At 39.6% G+C, this 17,136-nt stretch overlaps 1 long non-coding RNA gene across 1 annotated transcript in view; it reads left to right on the top strand.

The window, feature by feature from the left end:
• Positions 1 to 17,136, top strand: part of LOC138173740 (uncharacterized) — a 94,003-nt gene that overhangs the window by 2,933 nt on the left and 73,934 nt on the right. The window contains exon 3 of the long non-coding RNA XR_011171502.1: positions 13,444 to 13,558. This is a non-coding gene — a long non-coding RNA (uncharacterized lncRNA). The remainder of the gene's footprint in view (positions 1 to 13,443; positions 13,559 to 17,136) is intronic.

Below are 17,136 nucleotides of genomic sequence, written 5' to 3' on the forward strand. Positions count from 1 at the left end.
GCCAGGTGTTTCTGGGTGGGTGCTAAGTGTTTGAGCCCATATTTGATCCCAGGTCATCCCAACTCTGGGGCCGGTGCTCTTACTCTCCGTCCTACCCATGTAAACTTTCTAATCTTTAGTTTTCTCATCTATAAAATGGGGATAACAATCACATCTGCCTCACAATGTCATTGCAAGAACCAAATGAAATAACATGTGGCTTTGCAAAGCTTAAATGCTACATAAGTTCTAGCTATTATGATTAATCTACAGGCAAAAAAGGGCTTGAAGATTTTTGGGCAAGGAAGTGACATGGTGTTTTTTGGAATAAATATTTGGCAGCTAAGTGGAGGATGGTTTGGAAAGGAGAGGGGGAGAACAAAACCAAGATGACAAATTAGGAAACTATTATAACAGTCTATATGAAAGGTGATAAAAGTAAAAACCAGAATTGTAGTCATGTGAATAGGAAGAAGGGAAGATATGTGAGATATTTTGTAGAAATAAAATAGAGAAGACTTAGGAAAACTTATTAGATATAGGAGACTGAAGGAAACATAACTCAGAAATCAGGAACCTGGTTGATCAGAGGTATGGTTGTGCCAACAACATGCTATGGAGAAGACATTTGGATCATGTAACCAACAAGGTGAAGGACATTTTCTCTGATTCTTACAACCTCTCAAGCCTGTCTAAAATAGAAATTATATGACCAAGATAACACTTTCAGCTGTTTCCATGATCTAGGAATCTGGAACCCAAAAGAAGGTTAAAAAAATAAAACCATGAACTGACACCTACCTGAATTCATGCAGCACCCACAGCATCCACCACCCACCATACTACTAGAAGCAAGATTGTACTATCCAACCTGAACCGGTCCAATGACTTGTAATAAAACCTGACCTTAAACCCTGATCCCCTTTTCATCTTTCTCCTGCCATGGAGATCTGATCTCAAGGCTTTGGAGGTTTGTTGGGTCAGGAACAACTGGAACTATGATAGCACTGTTTTCTGAAAGAGATAGAGAAACAGAGGGAAAGGTGCAGGACTCAAGTTTAGGTCTGAAATGGAATTCAGTGCCATACTCCATCCAGTCTTCTTCCCAGAGCCTCAGAGACCCAAACTTCAAATGATAGACATATTACCTGGCTGCAGTGTTACCAGAATGGAAGTATTCGGAACTGCTTATGTGGAGAACTGAAGAACAGAGGGAAGAAGACAGGACACTATGCATATGTGTGGGTTGGGGGAGGTAGGGTTGAGGGCAACTACACTAAATCTGAGAGATAGGGTCCAGCATCTTGTTGGAACCAATTCTGTCCCATCAAAAGTAATTTGGGTTAGAGGTATAAGCTGGTGAACCCTGAGTTGCTTAGCCTGGGGGGAGGCTAAGGTGCTTTGAAATCCAGCTTCCCAAGAAAACCATCACCAGAGGGGAAAGAGTTAGAAAGTGAGCAGTAGGGAAAAATAAGGAAACAAAGACTGAAATTACCAAAGATTTCAGGTAGAATAAAACTCACAAACATTGTATATAAACAGATAAATCAACAGAGAAAACATTTAACAGCAGAAGGAAATATGGTCTACAGATCTTGTAAAATGAGTTCAGGAATCTATGAATAAATACTGCAAAACAAAGGAAAATGATTCAACACTTGATGAGAACATGGAACAACCACATACTATTCCTGGTTTAAAAGAGAAATGAGAATTATGAGAACAGAATTTATGGCCTGTACAGCAAAAATAATTGGCAAAACATAAAAACTTAAATCTGAAATGGCAGGGACTTCTGACCACAGAAAATGAAATACTAACTTAAAAAATAATGTCACCTCCAGAAAAAAAAAAACCCAAGACTGGAAACTCCAAGACACATAGTGATTAAATTTATCAGTTCAATTGAGAAACAATAACTTCACCCCTCTCTCTTTATGCACATTTAGAAAGAAGTCTTTTACTGGTCTTTCTACTGTCATTTCATTGCTGCTGCTGATGTACTTACCTGCTGAATTTATTTACTCTACCTGCATTTTGTGGTCTGGGGTGTTTAAGAAGCAAATAATCAATAAAACGAAAAAGAGGGACAGAATGGATAAGAAAACAACCCCCCTGCAATCTGTCACTTACAAGAAATATATCTAAAAAGCAAAGATACAAAATAAAACTTAAAGGATGGGAAAAATTACTACTCATCAGGGGAATTAAAAAAAGCAGGAGTTATAAAATCATGCCAACATGTCAGAAACAAACATCAAAAAAAAGGAATGAACAATTAAATTATATTTCGCTGAAAAGAAACAGACAACAATCTAATATCAGAATAAAATTACATACTCCAAATTCCTTAGCATCCAAATTCACAAAGAGATTATTAGATGAGCTGTAAGAAGACAGAAATAGTAACACAATAGTAACAAGATATTTCAATTTCCCTCTCTTGGTTTTAGATAAGCCCAACAGATAGATGAAAAAAGGAAAAAAAAATATGGAATTGAATAAATTCTAGAGAAACTAGAATCAAAAGATTTGTAATATCTAGAAAGGCTTAATGGGATAGTGAAGAAATATACATATGGACCATATGGAACTTTTACAAAAATTAATGTTGGAGTGTTAGTAGAATGATAGGCATACTAATACATTGTTTTTTTTTTCTTCAAATTTTTGATTTATTTATTTTTAGTTTTCAACATTCATTTCCACCAGATTTTGAGTTACAATTTTTTCTCTAGCCGTCTTTCCCCTACTCCCCACCCCAAAATAGCAAGCCTACTGAATACCCCTTCACCCAATCTGTTCTCTCTTATATCCTCCCAATTTTACCCCCCTAACTTTCTAGTAGGGCAACATGGATTACTATACCCCAGTACCTGTATATCTTATTTCCCAGTTGCATGTAAATAACCAATTTTTAAGCATTTGTTTTTAAAACTTTGAATTCCAGATTTTTTTCTCTTCTTCCCTCCTCACCCACCCCCATTAGGAAGATAAGCAATTCAATATAGATTGTACATGTGTAGTTACCCAAATCATTTCCATAGTAGTTATATTGTGAAAGACTAACTATATTTCCCTCCATCCTATCCCCCCACTTACTATATTTTCTCCTTTGACTCTATCCCTTTTCAAAAACAATTGCTTATAACAAACCTCTCCTCCAATCTACCCTCCCTTCTATCCTCACCCCTCTTATCCCCTACCCCCCTATATTCCTGTAGGGTAAGATACCCAATTGAGTGTGTATGTTATTCCCTCCTTAGGCCAAATTCAATGAGAATCAGGTCATTCCATTTCCTTTTACCTTCTTGCTCTTCCCCTTCATTGTAACAGTTTTATCTTGCCTCTTTTATATGACATAATTTACCCTACTCTATCACTCCCTTTCTTCTTCTCCTGATAAATTCCTCTCTCACCTCTTAATTTTATTTTTTAGATATCACCCCTTCAAATTCAACTCATCCTGTGCCCTTTGTCTATGTATACATGAACATAGAAATGCCCACACTCATATATATATTTATATACACATACATCCTCCTATACATACATAATTGTATGTATACATACATGTACACATATATGCACACATACATACACACACACACACACACACACATATATATATTCCTTTCAGCAATCCTCATACTGAGAAAAGTCTTATGAGTTACAATTATTGTTTTCCATGAAGGAATGTAAATACTTCAACTTTAATAAATTCCTTATGATTTCTTTTTCCTGTTTACCTTCTCACGCTTCTCTTGCTTCTTGTATTTGAAAGTCAAATTTTCTGTTCAGCTCGGGGTTTTTCATCAAGAATGCTTCAAAGTCCTTTATTTTATTTAATGACCATATTTTCCCCTGTAGCATTATGCTCAGTTTTGCTGGGTAGGTGATTCCTGGTTTTAATCCCAGCTCCTTTAACCTCCAGAATATCATATTCTAAACCCTTCTGTCCCTAAGTGTAGAAGCTGTGAGATCCTGTGTTATCCTGATTGTATTTCCACAATATTCAAGTTGTTTCTTCCTGGCTGCTTGTAATATTTTCTCCTTGATCTGGAAACTCCAGAAACTGGCTATAATATTCCTAGCAGTTTTCTTTTGGGGATCTTTTCCAAGAGGTTATTGGTGCATTCGTTCAACTTGTATTTTGCCTTCTCATTGTAACACATCAGGGCAATTTTTCTTGAGAATTTCTTGAAGGATAATTTCTAGGTTCTTTTTTTGATCATGGCTTTCAGGTAGTCCAATAATTTTTAAATTATCTCTCCTGGATCTATTTTCCAGGTCAGTGGTATTCCCAATGAGATATTTCACATTACCTTCTATTTTTTTTTTATTTCTTTGGATCTCTTTAATAGTATCTTTATTTCTCATAAAGTCACTAGCTTCCATTTGCTCCAATCTAATTCTGAAGGGATGATTCTCTTCAGTGAGCTTTTGAGATTCTTTTTCCATCTGGCAAATTTGGCTTTTTAAGGCATTCTTCTCCTCATTGGCTTTTTGAGCCTCTTTTGCCATTTGAGTTAGTCTATTATTTAAGGCGTTATTTTCTTCAGGCAGGTTGTTGACTCTCTTTTCATTATTTTCTTGCATAATTCTCATTTCTCTTCCCAATTTTTCCTCCACTTCTTTTATTTGGTTTTCAAAATCCTTCTTCAGATCTTTTATGGCCTATAGCCAGTTCATATTTTTCTTGGAAGTGTTTGGTGCAGAACTTCTGACTTCATTTTCTTCCTCCTGTTCCATGCTTTGATCCTTTTTGTCCCCAAAAAAGAAACCCAAAGTCGTATTGCTGTGCTTGCTTTTCTTCCTTTGCTAGCTCATGTTGCCACTCAATTACTTGACATCTGAGCTTTTTGACACAGTAGAACTCTGCTTCCAGAGTGGAGAACTTTGTCCCAAATTGCTGGGGTTTTCTCAGCTGCTGGAGCTATTAGTTGGGTGCCCTCTCTGAAACCTCCACTGGCTCTGGCACCTGGGCACGCACCCCAGGATCTCCACCCTATACAGCAATCCAGATCCAGGCAGGTTAAAGCAAAAGCAATTACCCTTCAGACTGGTCGCTTGGTCCCCCTACAATTTGCAGTCCGAGAGCTCTTTGGCATTTATGGGTTGATAATTCTGGAAACCACCACAGCTGCTGGTGATCCACTTTCCTGAGGTCCGCTCCAGCTGGCTGGTCAGGGGCTACCCTGAGGCTAAAACCGTGGGCTCACAAAGGGCTGGGCACAGCTCCCAGGGCAGTGATGGACCCTTCCTGTCTGCCTGTTGGGCTGCCTTCAGCCAGAGGTTTGTTTCTGCCACTTCGTGGGTTCTGTAGCCCTAAAGTTTGTTTAGAGTCATTTTTATAGGTATTTGAGATGGTTATGGAGGGAGCATATGGAATTTTCCTGCTTCTATGCCGCCATCTTGGCTCCACCTCCACTTGATAATTTCTTGAAAGATGGTGTCTAGACTCTTTTTTTTTTTTTATTATATCTGTCAGGTAGACCAATATTTTTAAATTATCTCTCCTGGATCTATTTTTCAGGTCAGTGGTTTTTCCAATGAGATATTTCACATTGTCTTCTATTTTTTCATTTGTTTTATAGTATCTTGATTTCTCATAAAGTCATTAGCTTCCAATTGCTCCAATCTAATTTTGAAGGAATTATCCTCTTCAATTTTTTTTTCAAATATTCTCTTTCAAATTTTTGAAATTCCTTTTCCATCTGGCAAATTAGGCTTTTTAAAACATTCTTCTCCTCATTGGCTTTTTGGGCTTCTTTTGCCATTTGAGTCAGTCTACTTTTTAAGGTGTTATTTTCTTCAGTGTATTTTTGAGTCTCCTTTAGCAGGCTGTTGACTTGCTTTTCATGATTTTCTTGCATCATTCTCATTTTCTTCCCAATTTTTCCTCCACTTCTCTTACTTGATTTTCAAAATACTTCTTGAACTCCTCCATGGCCTGTAACTAGTTCATATTTTTCTTGGATGGTTTTGATGTAGGAGTTCTGACTTCATTGTTTTCCTCTTGCCCCGTGCCATGATCCTTTTTGTACCCAAAAATGATTCTATTGCCTGTTTGTACTTCTGTTGCTTGCTCATTTTGGCAGCCAATTACTTGACTTTTTGAGCTCTTTACCACGTTAGAACTCTGCTTCCAGAATGGAGAGAGTTATATCCCAAGTAGCTGGGGTTTTTGCAGCTGCTGGAGCTATTAGATGGGCACCCTTTCTATGGCCCTCACTCACTCTGGCCTCAGGACCACCACACCCAAGACTGAGATCCATATCCAAGCAGGTCAAAGCAAAAGCAATTACCCTCTGAATGGTTTCTTGGTCCACCTACAATCTGCAGGCAGGAGCACCTGAAGCAGCCACATGGCAGTAGCTGCAGCCACCACACCTCCGCTACTTCTTGCTCCAGGGGCAGCAGCTGGACCGTGTTCCCCCCATTCCCAACAAAGTTCCACACTGATCTTTTACTTTGTCTTTGGCATTTGTGGATTGAGAAGTCTGGAAACCATTACAGGTGCTGGTGATTTACTCTAGTGAAGGTGGCTCCAGCCATGGCTGGTCAGGGCCTCCCTGGGTCTATAACCTTGGCTCAATCAGGACTGTACTCATCTCCCAGCATTCTGTGATAGACCCTTCCCACTGGCCTGCCTTCAGCAGCAGATTTGTTTCTCTGTCAATTTGTGGGTTCTGTATCTCTAAAGTTTGTTTAGAGTCATTTTTTACATGTATTGGAGGAGGTGTAAGCCAGAGCCATGTAGAAGTCCTGTTTCTACTCTGCCATCTTGTCTCCCCTTGTCCCCCCCCCCCCCATACTAATACATTGTTGGTAGAGTTGTGAAATGATATAGACATTTTGGAAAGCAATTTGGCATTATTCAAGTAAAGTGACGAAAATATCCCTACACTTTGAACCAGAGACTCCATTACTTGGAATAAATCCTAAGAAAGCCATTGATAAGAACATAGCTACCATATCCATTAAGATATTTGCAGCAGCACTTTTTGTGAAAACAGAATTAGAAACAAGGTAATGCCCATCACTTGGGGAATGGCTAAACAAATTCTATTGTACATGAGCACAGTAGAATATTACTGTGTTATAAGAAGGCATCCAGGTGGCACAGTGGATAGTGCCATGCCTGGAGTCAAGAGAACTCATCTTTATGAGCTCAAATCTTGCTATAGACACTTACTAGTTGGGTGACATTGGGTAAGTTGCTTAAATCTGTTCACTTCAGTTCTTCATCTGTAAAAATCTGGAGAAGGAAATATCAAACCACCTTCATATCTTTGCCAAGAAAACCCCAAATGGGGTCATAAAGAATTACACATGACTAAAAAATGACTGAACAACAACAAAATGTAAGAAATAATATATGTGATTAATAAGAGAAGAATGATATCTACATGATTGATGCAGAGTAAAGTAAGGAGAGTTAAGAAAACAATATATACAATACCTATAATGATTAATTAGAAAGAATAACCACACAAAATAAATAAAAGTGAATATAATAGAATTATAAAGGTTAGGGATGACTCAAATGAAGACACAAGAAGACACTCTCAACTCATTTCTGTCTGGAGGTGGGAGTTTTACAAAAGTTAAATGTTGCCACTTAAAAAATAAAACAATTTTTTCAATATATTGATCAGTTGTGCTTATTTTTTTCCTTTATAAAATACTATTTATTATATGATAGCTCTCTGGAAGGGAGAAGGGGAGGGATTCTGGGGATAACTAAAATAAAAAAAAACCCAGAAGATATCAATAAAAATTTATTTAATAAATTTAAAAACACATATTATCAAAGTTTGAAAAACTATTTTAAAAACTTCTAAAAATCCTACTATAGAAAGTTGAAAGATCAGTTTTTGGAAGGAGAGATATGGAGGAGGGTGAGAATAAGTGCTGTTTTGGACATGATGAATTTGAAATGCTAATAGTATCTGTATAGAAATGTTTAGAAAGCTGTCAATTATTCAACATTAGAGTTTAGTAGAGAGATGAGGACTGGATAAAGAGGTTTGAGAGTCAGTTACATAAAGATCATGATTGATCTCATAACAGTTGATGAGCTTACCTAGATAGTAAAGAAAACTCAGAGGACTCAAGACATAATCTTGGATGCCAGACACCTGTAATGGGAATGTAAATTTTTAAGATCTTCCCTGCCCCTAGGCTAAAGTGCACCTGGAGCCTGGGGTGGGAGGCTTGTTTTTCAGTAGATACTTCTTGATTGGACAGTGAGTCAATAAGGTTGTTACATCCTCTGAGCCAGAAGAAGGCTATATAAGCCCTGGTGTGTAGCTTTGTTTTGGGGCTCACTTTGAGAAGTGTTCTGTGATTTGATCAGATGAAACTCTGGGAAGCCATTATTGAGAGCCCCCGGATTTGAAAAACCCAGATGTTGATTGGGTATGGATGTAATGGTTGGACAGTTTGGAAATCTGTCTACTTGATCTGTTTCTGTCTTGATAATTCTGTCTGTATACTCTGAAGTTCGGGGTGCTGACCTTTTCCCCCTGAACTAGGTAAATGATACATGTTTGACTGATTAAAGTAAGCTTGTCAACCTATTTTGAGTTGCTTTCCTTTAACAAAGCAGATCTAAGAAACTGTGTTGGCAGCAAATCCTGGGGACACTGGGGTGCTTGCTGCTACAACACTGTAAGTGAGCAGGAGATAAATGAATATTTAGAAAAGAAGATTGAAAAGTCGTACTCAGACACGTAGGACAACAAAGAAAGACCAATGTCATGAAAGTCAAGGCAAGAGAAAGACTATCCAAATATCCAAGACATGCCACAACTGCATAGAATTTAAGTATAATGAAGACTGAGAAAACACCATGGGATTTAGCAGTTAAGAGATCATTAGAAATTTTGGAGAAAGAAGATTCAGGTGGCATTGGAAACCAAATTTCAAAGTGTTAAGAACTGAATGGGAAGTGATGAAATAGAAATATTTTGCATAGATACTTTTCTCAGGGGTTTAAATACTAAAGGGAGAAAAGATATGGAGTTAGCTTGAGGTGATTATATGTCCAAGTGGAGATGTTTTTTTAAAGATGGAGGTAGGGGGAGCCTGGAATGTTTGTAGGTATCACAGAAGGATGTAGTGTGTAAGGAGAGATGGAAGGTGAGAGAGAATGGAAATGATATCAGGGACAAGTTCCAGGAGGAGAGAGAAGGAGAAGAGAGGTAGAACATAAGAATATAAGTAGAGGGCATGACCTTGACTAGGAAGAAGGGTGTCCTTTCTTCTAGACTGGAGAAAAACAACAGATGATAGGGAACAATATTTGAGATGTGCAGTAGGGGAGAAGAGGGAAATCATAGCTGGGGACTTCTAGTTTCTTGGTAAAAAAAGAAGAGAGGTCCTCTACTGAGAAAGTAGGGGAAGGAGATGGGGCCTTGGGAGGAGAAGAGATAGAGCAATGGTCAGAGAAGAATTAAAGAATTGCCATCGGAGCAGGTAGGTGGTGCAGTAAATAGAGCACCAGCCCTGGAGTCAGGAGGACCTGAGTTCAAATTTAGCCTCAGATACTTAATACTTACTAGCCGTGTGACCTTGCGCAAGTCACTTAACCCTAATTGCCCTGCCTTCCTCCCTCCAAAAAAAAAGCAAAAAAAAAAAAAAAAAGAATTGCCTTAGAGTATTGAGGACCTGGATCATTTTGTATTACATATGTGGGATTGGGAAAAGGTACACAGTGGGTAGCCTAGCTTTTGGTTTTGGTGAGGCATGACAAGGGAGCAAGGGATTCCAGGTTCAACCATAAGGTCAGTCACAGGGTTAAGACTGTGAAGGAAGGAAAGTGAGGCCATAGGTGATGATCTGTTAGAACAGGAATTGGTGGAAGGAATAGAGATCATGACTGAAGATGCATAATAGGTTTAAGAGGATCAAGGAAGAGGGAGAGGTAGAATGAGAGGAGGATATGTCAGATGGAAACTTTTAGAACTCTAGATCATGGAACTCACACAATTATGTGTGATGGTGAGGTGAAAGGTATAGCTATCCCTATGAATGGCTGATATGGAATGAGTTTATAGGAGTTGGGGTTGATGAACTGTGGAGCCAATGTGTTTCAGGGGATTATCAAGACATAAAGTCTCCAAGTATGAAGCTTAGCATTGGGATGAAGAAGACTTTGAGTCAGATACTGAAGTCCTTAAGAAGGAAGGAAAATTAAATGGAAGTCACTAGGTGACTTTAGAGAAGATCTGAACCATATGACAGAGTAAGATTGGAAATCCAGAAAGAGGGAGGAGAGGTTACTAAATGATAGTAGCAAAGATGTGGCCTATAAGTGGCAGCAAATAGCCCAGTGTTGGGCTAAGGGAAGTCTAGATTTATCAGTTCTCTGCTTTGGTGCTTGGTAGTTCAGTGCCCAAGGACTTTTTTTTTTTAATTTCATTCTTTCTGCATAGGGCATTTCATTATTGATTTGCTGTGCCACCAAAAGGAATATATTCCTTATAACTCACAAAGGGTCTTAGCTTGGGTACTTTTGTGTGTTATAGTTACTGTATCTTATCACCTTACCAGGCTGAGGATCTCTATTGGGCATTTCCCCCAGTGCTTCCCAAAATGATCTGAAAAAAGAAGATGCTTAATAAATGTTAGCTCTTGTTATAGTTCTGCATTGGAGATACAGAGCAATTGAATAGGAGTTGAGGAAAACATTCTCATTTCTCAAACAGAGCCCTCCAGAAAATTAACAGAGAAATACTCAGGAATCTGTGTCGTTTGCTTTGGTCTTGTGACCAGTCATTTTCCTGGAATCATTCTATGCTTTGGAACACATGCAAGACCATGGTCCATTGCTCCCTTGTGTAACTTTGGCAAGAACCAAAAAGTAATTGAAGACAGTGTCCTAATAGTTATATGAGAATCATAGAATAGTCTCAGAATTCTTAAAGCTGGGGAGCCCTTAGGGGTAAGGCCCAGAGAAGGGAAGAGCTTTGTCCAAGGTCTCACAAGGAACCTTCAGATATTTATCTTATGGGCAAAAAAGAAAGAAAAGGATCCTTTTCTTTTATTTTTCCAGCTCTCTACATGAAATAATTTAAATGGAACTGTTTTCTTTTACAGATTTACACATTATTGGTAGTAATGTGGCAGAACCAGGACTAGAGTCCAGATCTATTGATGTCCTATCTGGTGTTCTCTCTCTCTCTGTCTGTCTCTCTGTCTCTGTCTCTGTTTCTCTCTTCCTCCCTCCCTCCCTCCTCTCTTTGCCCCTTCTCTTTCCTCTCTCCCCCCTTCCTTCTGTCTCCTTTCTTCTTTTTGTCCCTTCTCCCCTCTCCCTCCTTATATCCCTCCCCCCTCCACTTTTCCACCAGGAACTGTGATTTAATTTTCATAGAAAGTTCAATGTGAGGGATTTCCTTTAACAATTCTGATCGGCATTTGCCTCTAATTTACAGTCTTAGAGAGTTGCCTGGAATCCAAAGATGGGTGATTTGCTTAATGTCATATAGCCAGCACATGTCAGAGGTCAGACTTGAACCCAAGGCTTCCTAACTCTCTCTCCACTCCGTCATGCTGCCTGTCTGGCAATCCTCTTTCCATTACATCAAGCTGTATTCACAGAAGTCACTTGTCTACTCCAATGACACATGTTGTTATCAGGATACTGCAACTAGCTGGGTGATGAGTAAGTAGATACTGTTTGGAGATGTTCCTGTTTGGGTATTCAGGTAAAGAGGAGATGGTTATGATGTTAAACAGTAATACACTTTAAAAATAGTGTTTGTGGGGGAATGGGAGTGGATTGGCCAACTGAGATTGCCTCTTTGTCTGAAACCACTAGACATCTTCATTTTCCTTTGTCACCAGTTTATTTGGAGCTCAAAAAATGCCTTCTCAGGACATTTTATGTTTTGAAGGAGAAAAGTAATGCTTCCTTTGACCAAAAAGAGGTGTGACTTCAACAACACACAAACATTTAGTCTGACATATTCACCAGTGCAGTCTTGGGGAGTTCAAGAGTTAGCCGCAAAATGCTGAGCTTGATAAGTTTGGGTTGTGTGTATGTGGGTATTTTTTTTTAATGGCAAAGATGTATGAGGGTTGTCTCCTAAGCAAAAAATAAACAAATGCCCACTCTCAGACATTTGTGCTCATAACACGATTTTTAGCATGTGAATTGGGTCCTGAGAGATTAAAGACAGCTGGCTCACACCATAGTGACCATGGAGAAGAACAGTGTAGGGTGAGACTTGAAGGGAATCTAAACAGTGTGACTGGTCACAGACAGTAATTAAGGAGCGCAGCAGTAGCTGCAGATTCCTCTCAAGGAAACACTATCTTTTCTTCATTTTGTTGACACAAAGATACCAAAAGGGTCTAAGAAAGATTGAAAGGAGGGATGGGAAGTGCTGTAATTCTTTCTTACTGTGAAATTTGCAAAAATCAGATACTCCCAAGGAGGGAGTAGCTCCAAGCCACCAAAAGGCATTGCTAAATGAGTTCTGAATTATTGAAGAGCAGCAACTAAGGGGCTTTTCTTTTTTAAAGCCACAGGCCTCAAATTCTCAGTGATACACCACCACAAAATCATACTTCTGTATTTGTTTAAAATAAAAGATTTCCATTAAATTATTTCATGTAGAGAGCTGAAAAAAAAAGAATTCTTTTCTCTCCTTTTTTGGCTATAAGGAAAATCTCCAAAGATTACTCTGTGGGGAGGGCTGGGGGTGGGTGGGCAAGGACTTTTAAGAATAGCTTTATGAAAGGATTTTATCCTTTTATAGAATTTTCCATTCAGAATTAATATGTGAAAATATTTCAATGGAAAAGAATTATTCCTATACTGGGTCACATTTTACTTTCAGCTGTGCACACATTCTAAGCGGTAGGAGGTAGAGTTTTCAATCATTCACTCAGCAAACACTTATTCAGTATTTACATGTCCTGCCCCCCTCTCCCTTCCAAATCACTATACTAGATTCTAGGGGAGATATAAAGGTTCAATACAATGTTCTCCTTTTTCCCCCCAATGAGCCTGTAGTCTAATAGGTAAGTTATATTACATGTGCACAGATGGCAGATTAGAATATAAGTGTACAAGAGAAGTGTAAAGTACTATGAGATCAGATAAAAGAGAAATCATTTCTATGTGAGGTGAGAACGTTAGGCAGTTAAGAGAGGTAGGGATCTGAGAAGGAACCATAGAGGAAATAGCACTGAAACTGGGTTTTAAAGGTTAAGATGTTACCAGACAGAGATTGGGAGAATCTGAGTCACTTCTGGAATAAGGATCGGCACTGTTACAATAGTCAGTTTCTCATATGTGTGGGTATACATATATACACACACATATGTATGTATGTACATATATCTCTATCTATCTATCTATCTATCTATCTATCTATCTATCTATCTATCTATCTATCTATCTATCTATCTAGATATGGAGTAAGAGGTTAACATGCATTTTGGTTTTAGGGGTATCCACAGGAATGTCCTTTGGGAATCCAGATCCTAGGGCAGACCCCACTTCACCTCCACCCTATTTATATGGAGATGCAATCAGGTGAAAATGAACATGGAGTTCAACCAGGTAAGTGAAGAGTCACAAAGGGGGAATGTGCAGCCAGAGGGTTTGGAAGTGGGCGGTGGGGGCAGGGAGAGGGGAATCAGCAGTGCTTCTGTATTAGCAATGATGGTGGGTGTGATTTATGAACTAACTGCATTTGAGAAATCCAGGTCCTTTGTAGCATCATCTTCAACTGCGTTTTTAAAATGCACTTGACAGCTTGAAGCAGCTTCCCATTAATTTTCTCATGACTAAATAGCTAATTTGGCTATGTAAATTTACAAAGAGTGACATATGAAACTTGGGGGTGCAGCTACATTTTTCCTTTCTCCCTGAATGCAGTATTTGGCTAAGCTTTCTCCTTAAGGTAAAGTGAGGTAAGGTAAGAGATTACATGACATATTGGCCTTGTTCCATAATCAAGAGGAGCCAGCTTTAGGTCCAAATATAGCAGATGTCTTCCCTGTGATTCACATATTACCTAGAACTCTTTGGCTTCCTGGAATTTTTCATTAAAAACTCCAAGTTCTTCAGCAATAACTTCCAACCACAAAATTCTCTAAGACCCAAAAGTCTTTCAATGTTTAAAGTGTCCTTGGCTGGGAGATGACTTCTTAAAAATTCCAGCAATAGTCACAAATGTCTCTTTCTATGATGAGTCAGGGCAGTCAGTGCCGGAATTCTCCTCAGCTGGTCACGTGCAGGATGCCCATTCAGGTAGAGCTCCATGTCTATCTATCTGATTCTTGTGAGACTCATCACAAAAGCTCTAATCTGCTCTTCTGAATCCCTCCCCCACACAGCTGCCAAACACATATTAGCAAAACAGAGGTCTGGCCATGCCACTCTCCAGCTTAGAAAGGCTTTGCTTGCTCCTTATTGCCATCAAGATATTATAGCCAACAAGAGACTAAAAACCTGAGGTCTGTATATGCCCTTGGACAGATTTCAGGGGAAATCCATGAACTTGGATGAGGAAAAAATTACATATTTTCAGAAACCTTTGGTTTTCTTTTTACTCCTGTGTATTTTATTTTATGCTTTTAAAAATATTATTTTGAGGGGTGGCTAGGTGGCACAATGAATAGAGCACCGCCCCTGGAGTCAGAAGGACCTGAGTTCAAATTCAGCCTCAGACACTTAACACTCACTAGCCATGTGACCTTGGGAAAGTCTCTTAACCCCGATTGCCCTGCCTTCCCCCCTCCAAAAAGTAAAAAAAAAAAAAATTAAAAAAATACTATTTTGAGTAGAGGTCCATAGGCTTCACCATAACACTTAAGGGATCCAGGACACACAGAAAAGTTAAGAACATATGCTTTAGGATAAAATAGAAATTCCTCCCTTTGGCATTCATAGCTCTTTACAATCCAGTTCTGGATTATCTTTCCAGGCTGATGCTGTGTTCCACCTTCCTCACGCTCTTACTCTGCATTCCAACCAACCTGCTCTACCTGCAGTTCCCTGTGTATGACATTCTGCCTTCTACTTCTACACCTTTGCACTAGCTGCCCCCCCCCCCCCCCCCCACCCCCCCCCCCCCCCCCCCCCACACCCTCTTCCTGGAATATTATTCCTCCTCATCCCTCACTCTTGGAAGCCCAAGCTCCCTTCAGAACTCAGCTCAAGTGCCATGTCTTACACTTGACCTTTCCTAATTCCAATTCAATCTAATCAGATAAATATTAAGTGCCTACTATGTGTCTGGCATTATATTGAGCAGTGGGAATACAATTAATAAAAAAGAAAGACATTCCTGCCCTCAAGAAGCTTACAATCTAATGTGGACATGTTGAGGTTGGGGTTTGGGGGTGTTGGAGACCCCAAAATATTTATGTTCTGGGTCCTACCCAATAAATTCGACTCAAACCTTCTCTCAACCAATGTAAAGCAAAGTTTATTAAAGATTCACCATAATGGGTGGACTCTTAAGGAACTTGAGCATTTGTGATGCTTGTGTTGACAAGCAGACTAGATTGAGTCTCAGCTATGTGAGCTCCGAGGTAGACAATCTGAGCTACTTCATGGAGGAAAGACAGCTCTAATACAGAAAGAGTGTGGGTGGGATCTAGGGGGGGTCTAGAGAAGGGGTTTAGGGTGGGTCAGGAGGAGTCTAAGGAGGATCTGGATGGGACTGAGGTCAGACTCCAAGAACCAAGAGGATGGGATTAAGGGTGGGAAGTAGCTGAAGGCTACCTGGACTTAACAAACAAAGAAGGGCTAAACTAGGTTAAGGATAACCGAAATTCAGTCATGGTGATAATGGAAGGCTTATGGCCTCAGGTTGAATGACCGATCCAGTGGGAAGATTCAAGGAGTGCAGAGACTCCCCTCTCAAACAAATGGGACCCAAATTCCTTTGGGGTAAAAGGGCAAGGGTTTCAGCTTCTGAAATTGCTTCCCGTTGGCAAAGAGCTGTCCTTGCCTCTCTGGGTCCCGTTCAAGGGGTCAGACTTCAGAACTTGGCTGATACCAGGTCCAGATGGAAGAGTCAAAGAGTTCAAAGGGGTTCCCAGAGACCCCATCAGGTAGATAGCCCACAAAAGGGCAGGAAGGGACATCAGGGGGTTCCAGGGTTTAGGCATCCTGTTCCATGGCCCAGGCATAGCAGCTTATATAAAGTGGAGTTAATGACCATCCAGGTTCCATCCTCTATGATGGAGGGCTTTGGGTGGAGTTCTTCCAATCCTCCAATCAGCAGGGAGAGGAGGCTGAGGAGGGTGGTATATATAAAGGCTGAATTAGCAACCTGATGAGATTAGAAGTGAGGGGCCTCTTCTTCTGTGGTATTGAAACTAGGTAGAGCAGCAGATGTGAAGTAGAATTCCTTCTCTTAGAATTTCTTCCTCCAACAAGAAAGTACTTTGCATTTAGCTTGCATGTATTTTGTATCTGAGGGGTAGGGTGGTAAAATATGTAAAGAACAAAAGTCCTGCCTCCTACACATACTGATGGTATGACCCTGGACAAACAAACCTCTCGAGCCCCAGGCCACTCTGGGAGATTACTAGATGCAATATAGATAGAGGAGTTCTCTCTCCTCACTGGGAGTTCCCTATGCTGGTAAAATCAGATATCATAGATACAGTAAACACATAGGAAACTTGAGTGTTCATCTGAATTCCCTACTCACTTAGCCCCACCCTGCAGTGTAGTATAAGGTGAAGTAAACCAAGTTAAGCCTTTATATGACCTATTTGCAGTTGGAGTCCAAATTATAGCAGATATCTTCTTGATGATTCATATGTTAGCCAGAACTCTGGCTTCCTATGATCCTAGTAAAAACTATAAGTCATTTAGCAATAGCTTTCAACAAGGGCCTTTATATAGGCCCTTATGCATAGATGTATAAGCACATACACATCAATGTTTATATTTATGTGCACACACACGTATATTAGTGGTTGTTCAGTCATTACATTCATGCACGACTCTTTTGTCCCATTTGTGTTTTTCTTGACAAAGATAACTGGAGTGGTTTGCCATTTCCTTCTCTAGTTCATTTTACAGAGGAGAAAACTGAGGCAATCAGGGTTAAGTGACTTGCCTAAGATCACACAGCTAGTAAGGGTCTAAGGCTAGATTTGGACTCAGGAAGATGA

Source organism: Petaurus breviceps, unplaced genomic scaffold (assembly GCF_028583685.1).
Source record: "Petaurus breviceps papuanus isolate PSGF00001 unplaced genomic scaffold, PetGlider_PUasm1.0 129, whole genome shotgun sequence".
NCBI classification, from domain to species: domain Eukaryota; kingdom Metazoa; phylum Chordata; class Mammalia; order Diprotodontia; family Petauridae; genus Petaurus; species Petaurus breviceps.